Consider the following 8,766-nt stretch of genomic DNA (forward strand, 5'->3'; position numbering starts at 1 on the left):
TACTATAGTTTCATAGTAAATCATGAAGTTGGGTAGTGTCAGTTTTCCAACTTTATTTTTCTCTTTCAATATTATTTTTGGTCTCTCACATTTCTTTCTGGTTCTTTCTTAATTGTTTTTATTTATGATTACATTACCTATCTGATTTTGCATGCTGTCTATCTTATCCATGAGAGTCCTTAGTGTATTAATCGTAGTTATTTTAAATTTCTGGTCCAATACTTCCAATAGCCCTGCCACATCAAATTCTGATGCCTCCTTTCTCTCTTTAAACTGCGTTTTTGCATTTTGGTATGCTTTGTAATTTTTTCTTAATAGCTGGACATGATGGTCTGGATAGAAAGAACTACTGTAAATAAGCCTTTAACATGGTGGTAAGACATTTGGGGAGAGGAAATTTTCTGCAGTCCTATGTTAGATCCCAGTATTTTAGTGAGCTTGTGCATCTGGACTGTGAACTTCACAAGAATTTCATTCTTTTCTCCCCCCCCCCCCCTTAGGTGGGACAGGATGACTAGAGTAGGCTGGAGTTGAGTATTTCCCTTCGACAGTGTGGAAAGCTAAAGCTAACTGGAGTTGGGTATTTCCTTTCCTGTTGGTCAGTTATGCTCTAATGATACCCCAGCAGGTTAGGCTCCTGTTAACTGGGTTCTCCAGAGGGCAGGCCTTATTAAGAAGAATAGGGTGAGTGCCTGTGTGGCTCAGTTGGTTAGGTGACTGCCTTCAGCTCAGGTCATGATCCTGGAGTCCCAGGATCGAGTCCTGCTTTGGGCTCCCTGATCAGAGGGGAGCCTGCTTCTCCCTCTGACCCTCCTGCCTCTCATGCTCTCTCTCCTTCTGTCTCAGATGGATAAATAAAATCTTAAAAAAGAAGAAGGAGGACAGGGTACTCTGACATATTTCAAAATGGTTCTTTTTTTGCCCCCCTGCCAGAAGCATGGGGGGATTTTTCTTGATATTTACTGTGGGAACCTGGTTGAGCTCTTAGAGTAAATCTCACAGTATTTTGGCCCCCCACTCAGTGACTGCCCCCTGGAGTTTTTAACTCTCAATGTTGTCTATTCTGAGCCTCTAGTAATTCATCAATTACAGTTCAGGTAATCCCAGAACTGGTTCCCACAATGGTTTCCAGTTATGGGCCTCTGCTCTGGTAAGTTTTCAACCTCCTGTAGTCACCTGCCTGTCTCTCCAATCTTAGGGACCGTGTTTGCCCTGTGTCCTCACCTCTTGTATACAAGAAGAGTTGTTGATTTTTCAGTCTGTTCAGCCTTTTCTCATTTTTAGGAAGGAGAGGCAACTTCCAATTTCCTTACATGTGGAGCTGAAAACTGAAAGTAAAAATGATTTTTGAGAATGCTGTGAAGAGGATGAGAGAAATAAAATGTCATTTAGAAGAGATTTCATGGAGGGACACCTAGCTGGCTAAGTCAGTCAGGATGTGCCTCTTGATCTTGGGGTCATGGGTTCGAGTACCACATTGGTGTGGAGCCTACTTACAGGTGGTTTCAGGGTCCAGGGTGTTTTGTTTTGTTTTTGTTAGTCATAAAGATAAACATATTTAATTGCTGGCCACATAGTTTGTTTATCCCTGGAATACAAAGAAATTTGACACTAGAAAAATCAATCAGTATAATTAGCCTCATATAACAGTCAGGGATTGTCCAGAAAAATAGAAACATTTCTAAATACTTAACACAGTGAAAATTTAATACAGAGGACTATTTACACAAGTGAGGAGCCAAATGAGGGAAAGTTGGGGAACCCAGTAAATAGCAACATGAGAAAGTCAATCTGACCTCCAGGCTGAAAGGACAAAGAGAGGGGGTAGTGTTACTACAATCTAAGTATTGGATTCAATAGGCTCTGGAGGCATAGTAGGCCAATGTGATGGTGGCAGGACCCATAGGGAATATGTAGTCATTGAAGGAGAAGCCACTTGATGCAAAGGAAGAAGGAGAAAAAAAGTTTGTCTACCCTGGGTTCTAATCTCCTGCTGGTGCCTCCAGTTGGCTGCACTAAAATGGTAACCAAATATTGGTGAGCTTAAGGATCATAGCCTTCAGGGGTCAGCCCCTGTGTAATTGAGGGAAGAGCAGGAGAAGAATGAAGGATGAATCTAGGAACAAATAGGCTCAGGATTGTCTTACCATATTAACAGATTGAATAAGGAAAATAATATTTAATTTGATAAATAAAAATAATTAATATCTGCATCCAGTCATAATAAAAAGAAATGCTAATCCTAGAGCATAAAGTGTGTATTTGTGAGTCCATACTGATGTAAATGAGTGTTTGGTAAATAAACAAATGGGAGAGAACAGGTACATCTCCCCATGTGGGAGAATTACAAATTGTTTATGTAGATACCCCCATTCAAGGCAAGGGAGCATAGCTCTTCACTCCTTTAAGTGTGTGCTGTACCTAGTGTCTTCCTTCCAAAGAAAGCACAATGTGGAAAGGGTGGGGGAGAAAATAATTTTACAGTAGAGAAGCCTGAAAAATTTGACTTTAGCCAGGTGATCAAGATTAACATAAACTCTGATGTCAAGTTGGTAGTATGTACCCTTGATATGATGTCATGAGAGTAGCACTTTCTTTGTGTTATTCCTCCCTAAAACCCATAACCCCAGTATCTTTATGAAAAAAAAATCATCAGAAGAATTCCCAGAGTGTCATCCTGTAATATACCTGACCAGTAGTCCTCAAAGCTGTCAAAGTCACCAAAGTAAGGAATGCCTAAGAAACTGTTATAGTCAAGAGTATTGTAAGGAGGCATGATGACTAATTGTATTGTGGGATCCTGGATGCGATTCTGGAACAGAAAAAGGACATTAGATAAAAACTTAGGAAATCTTAACAAAAAACCAAGGAAATCTGAATAAAGTGTGAATTTGTGTCATTAGTATTATAACAATATTGGCTCATTAGTTGTGACAAATGTACCATGTGAATACAAGATGTTAATAAAGAGGAAACCGAGTATTGAGCATATGGGAACTCTTTATACTATCTTTGCAACTTTTAAAAAAAGATTTTATTTATTTGACAGACAGAGATCACAAGTAGGTAGAGAGGCAGGCAGAGAGAGAGGAAGGGAAGCAGGTTCCCCACTGAGCAGAGAGCCCGATGTGGGGCTCAATCCCAGGACCTTGGGATCATGACCTGAGCTGAAGGCAGAAGCTTTAACCCACTGAGCCACCCAGGCACCCCTATTTTTGCAAATTTTTTTATAAATCTAAAACTATTCTAAAATAAAGAGCTTATTAACAAATGAATAAGAGGGGAATTTTAGCCAACTAGAAAAAGGATATATATGAAAACCTACAGCAAACATCATACTTGAATGAGGAAAAGTTGAAAGCTTTTAATTTGAAATTGGGAACTAGACAAGGATACCTGCTATTATTTCTATTCAATAGTTTGATGGAAATACTAGCAAGTGCAGTAATGAAAAGCAGAAAAATAAAAAACATAGAGATCAGAAAAAAACAAGAAATAAAGCTTCCATAACAGATGATTATACTGCCTGCAAAGAAAATTCAAAAGTACTTTCTGGGTTTAATATCAATATACAAAAAGTAAACTTTGTTTCTACAGCAACAAACAGTATGAAAATGAAAGTAAGAAAACTGTAAATTTGAAACCTATCATACTAAAGTATCAGCCACCAAGAATAATTCTAGCCAAAGAATGTTTAAGAACTTATGGGAAAAAATACAAAAATGCTATTTAGATAAATGTATGAAGAAATACATAAATATAAAATAAAATATCATGGTTATGAAGATTCAACAAGTTAATTCTCCCTAAAATTAATCTATATATAAACTGTATTTCTAGTACAAAGCCCCAAATCTGTGGGTGAAAGTGTATTTATGTGCACGTGTGTATGAAACATGACACAGTGATTCTAAAATTTTTTTTTTAAAGATTTTATTTATTTATTTGACAGAGAGAAATCACAAGTAGACGTAGAGGCAGGCAGAGAGAGAGAGAGAAGGAAGCAGGCTCCCTGCTGAGCAGAGAGCCCGATGCGGGACTCGATCCCAGGACCCTGAGATCATGACCTGAGCCGAAGGCAGCGGCTTAACCCACTGAGCCACCCAGGCGCCCCTGATTCTAAAATTTAAACTGAGATGCAATAGGCCAAAAATAGCCATGGCAGTCTTGAGATAATAGAAGGTAAAAGGAGTTACACTGCTAGATATGTAAGAATTGTTAAAATGCTATAGTAATTAAGTTTTTGGTGGATGCAGGACTTGACAAATAGGCCAATGGAAATGAATAGAGCCTTGAAACAAAGACTCTTATTATAGGCCCTTGATTTATGAAAATGGTATAATTTCAGAGCAACGGGAAAAGGAAAAGTTTTTTTATTTGAAAAGTCTTTCAAATAAATGACAACAAACAATAGAATATCCACATAGAAAACAAAATACAACTGGAACCTTCCTGTCACCACACAAAATCAATTGCTGAGGAATTAAAAACCTCCATTTAAAGTTGTTATTTTAAAAAACTTATTTTTATTAGTTTCAGAGGTAGAACTTAGTGATTCATCCATTGCATAGAACACCCAGTGCTCATAGCATCATGTGCCCTCCTTAATGCCCATCACCCGGTTACCCCGCCCACCCTCACCTCCCCTCTAGCAACCCTCAGTTTGTTTCCTAGAGTTCATCGTCTCTTACGGTTTGTCCTCCTCTCAATTTTCATCTTATTTTATTTTTCCTTCCCTTCCCCTATGTTCATCTGATTGTTTCTTTCTTTTTTTTTTTAAAGATTTTATTTATTTATTTGACACAGAGAGAAATCACAAGTAGGCAGAGAGGCAGGCAGAGAGAGAGCGGGAAGTAGGCTCCCTCCTGAGCAGAGAGCCCAGTGTTAGGGCTTGATCTCAGGCCCCTGAGATCATGATCCAAGCCTAAGGCAGAGGCTTAACCCACTGAGCCACCCAGGCACCCCTCCTCTGATTGTTTCTTAAACTCCACATATGAGTGAGATCATATGGTATTTGTCTTTCTCTGATTGACTTATTTCACTTTACATAATATTCTCTATTTCCACCCAAGGGGTTGTGACAAGATTTCATTCTTTCTGATGGCTGTGTAATATTCCATTGTATATATATATACCACCTCTTCTTCATTCATCTGTAGATGGACATTTGGACTCTTTCCATACTTTGGCTGTTGTGGGCATTGCTGCTATAAACATTGTTATAAAAATATTCAATTGCATATATAAGTATACATAACAGCAAAATGATCCTTTATATATTCTATCATCTGGAGAGCCAGCAGTCCTGTTCAAGTAGGATGTGGATAGTGCTGGAGAGGAAAAGATTAAAAGAGGCTGGGGATATTGGTCAAATCAGTAACAAAAAGGGTGGAAATTATATGAATTAGGGAATGGAAATCGTAGCTTCTTTTGCCCCTTTGTGGCCAATATTGATGGCTTTGCCACCTTCATGGGCCTTTGCTTTCAAAGAGCAGGACCTGGTACTCAGCAGTGGCTTGGGAGAAAGATACCTGGGCCAATAATCTGTTTATTCTGACTCCTACCAGACCAATATTTCTTCTGATCTCTTGAATTCTGGAGAGTATGTCTTGACACAATCATACATGTGTGACTTGACAGTACAATTTCAGAGATTCATGGCAATGAGATGTTGGGATGACTACAGACACCCTGAACAAGCCCAGTAGTCCTCTACTGACTTAGAGTCAGTGCCAGGTTGTTGACATGTGATGGGAGCAGAGTCCTCACTCCCTCCTTACCTGGATTAGAGAGCTCTTGCTAGGGGGAAGGACTTGGAGGTCTTAACCCCACTACTTTTCTGCTTTGGTGAAGGTGACCTGCAGATCCCATTGTCTTGCAGAAATCCCTTCTTATAGACCTCTACTACTGGGGATTTGGGTACTTAATGGAGTAATGGAGGGGTCTCTCTCCTCCCTGAGGTCAGGGGTACTCTAAGTGGGGAGAAGATAGGAATCATGTAATGATTCCACAGTGGTCAGGGAGCTACTGGGAGCACCTCCTCTTCTACCACATGAACTACCACAGTCTGGGCAGGATGGAAGTGTCTAATAAAGTCCCTCCACCATAAAAATAGGATTTGAAGCTCCTAATTGGAGATGCTTCAGGTTTGCTGTCTTATTCTCTAAGAATGGCATCATCCATAAATAAGGCCATAAGGTCATTAGGTGAGGAGACCCCTTAGGAGGAAGAAGTTCATTTTGGTCATTTGATTCACCCATGGATAGCTGAGCCCATCCCATTGCTGCTCCACCACTTAAATTTTTTTTTTCTTTATTTAGCTGCTCTCACTCTTGACAGGACTCAGAGAAGAATTCAGAAACATTCAGAAATCCCGAGATCCCCTCTCTGATATGAGGAATTTGAGAGGTAGAGTGGGGGGGCTTGGGGGGTAAGGAGGGAAAAAATGAAACAAGATGGGATTGGGAGGGAGACAAACCATAAGAGAATCTTAATCTCACAAAACAAACTGAGGGCTGCTGGGGGTTGCGGGGGGAGGGATGGAGTGGCTGGATGATGGTCATTGGGGAGGGTCTGTGCTATGGTGAGCGCTGTGAAGTGTGTAAGCCTGATGATTCACCGACCTGTACCCCTGGGGCTAATAATATATTATATGTTAATTTTTTAAAAGTATATGAAAAAAAAGTATTAAAACATTATATGCTAATTTAAAAAAAAAAAGAAATCTTGAGATCCCAGAAGACGTTCACTTGTAATTTTGTCAGAGATTTCAGTGGAGGCTTGGGTTATCTCCAAGTCTACTTTGCTCAGGACCAAGTCAGCCCAGAGTGGGTGAAAAGACAAATTGAAGTCTTGTCCATAGAAAGGGGGAGGTACAACTTCCTCCAGCGGTCAGAAAGCTCTCCTTTAAGAACAGCAAACACTCTGATGATTGGCAGTGCTTTGGAATTTTAATGTATGTTGCTGGTTCCTGTGTCAAAGTTAAAGATGAGAAGACTACTACAAAGGAGGGCATAGGTATCTCTGAGTTGGAAGAGGAGCAAGTAATATTCCTACAAAGATCAAGAGAAACTCCCAATGGTTGTCATTAGTACTTCTCAGTGATAGGTTCACCTTTCCTGGGTACATAGCAAACTAAATGTCCTGGATCTTTAGAGTTATGTCAGGCTATAATTTCTAGTTAATGAGTTGTGAGTACATGTGTATTCCTGATGTGAGACCCCACCCCCAACTTTCCGTTCCCTCCACTACAAAGACTGGAGAAGCACATGCCAATGACCCCTCTGTCAGCTTGTCCCTGAATGGCTACCATGAGCAGAAGTTCCCCTGATGATGTGCATTGATACACAATACGAGATGGAAATAAAGATATTTTGGGCTTAAGTTACTGGGATTTGGGGGCTGGTATCATAAGCAGCACTCACCTAGCCTTTCTGCGTGGATTATCCTATACCAAATTGGGCATTACATGGTTAGCCATTCTCAGGTGGTGAGATGGGGCAGAGTCCCTTCTACATACAATTTTGCACCTAACCGAAGACCCTCTGTTTGTGGTTTGGCATAGGCCAGGGCTCCAGGACATCCTCCATCCCGGCACTCTCTACAGAGAGGATTATGCAGATACTTTGACAAGGAAAGTGAGACCCAAACTTTCTGTCCACTGTCTCCAATATATTTTTAACCTCTGTCCCCCCACGTGATATTAAAGGGAGACTTTCTGAGATGTTGATTTGGTTTTTCTTAAAAGATTTTCATTTATTTATTTGAGAGAGAGAGAGAGGCAGAGGGAGAGGGAGAAGCAGGCTCCCCGCTGAGCAGAGAGCCCCATGTGGAGCTCCGTCCCAGGACCCTGGGATCATGACCTGAGCTGAAGGCAGAGGCTTAACTGACTGAGCCCCCCAGGCGCCCCTAAGGAGTTGAATTGTAATGGAAATAGAGAAATCTAGAGTCAAGGATGCTGAAATGCATTCTGTTGCAGAAAATCTTAGGTTGGCCATGGGAAGAGTTCATGTTCAAGTTCTGGCACCTGTGCATTGGGTGGAGTCCCTGCGCTGTTTTCAGACCATTGGACAGGAATGCATTTAAATCTTATGATAAATAGTTCCTTATTCCCTAGTACTTTTAAAAATATCAGTATAAAATGCACTTAAGATTAAAAAAATAAAACAAAGCTGCCTCAGTTCTGTATTCCTTACTAATTTTCTTGAGCTTCCGGTCAGGAGGAGAGCTTAAGAGAGACCTGGACTGGGTAAGCAGTACCAGGGCAGTACCAAGGGGCCCCAGGGAGGCCCTGCTAGGGCTTGGAGTAAGCTGAGCCAACACGGGAGGCTGGGAAGAGAGGCCTTGCCAAAAGCCTCCAGACATCGCGTCAAGGGCTCTTTTGCCCTAAGGGAAGCTGTAAACCCCTTAAGGTAGTTGTTCGATCAGTGGCCAGCAAGTGACAGTAGGAACATTGAAGGGCAGCAAGCTCCACTTGGGGTCGCTGGCCACCTTCAAAACCTAACTTGTTAAAAAAAAAAAAAAAAAAAAGACAAAACCTGACTTGCGGCAAGAAATTAGCCTGCAGAAAAGAACTCAGTAGCTAACAGTAGGCTCCAGGTATACTGTGAAAACTCCTCCTTACCTCCAACTGCGTTTTCTGCTGTGTGGACCTGTAACAACACCAGGCCCCTCCCACCACGGGCAGATCGGCAAAGCAAAGTGCCCAGAAGGCACTGCTCTTCTGGCCTCTTTGGGCACTAAAGGGATCACAGAGGAGGAGACATC

This window comes from Mustela putorius, unplaced genomic scaffold (genome assembly GCF_011764305.1).
Source record: "Mustela putorius furo isolate JIRA1106 unplaced genomic scaffold, ASM1176430v1.1 tig00003899_pilon_pilon_pilon, whole genome shotgun sequence".
NCBI classification, from domain to species: domain Eukaryota; kingdom Metazoa; phylum Chordata; class Mammalia; order Carnivora; family Mustelidae; genus Mustela; species Mustela putorius.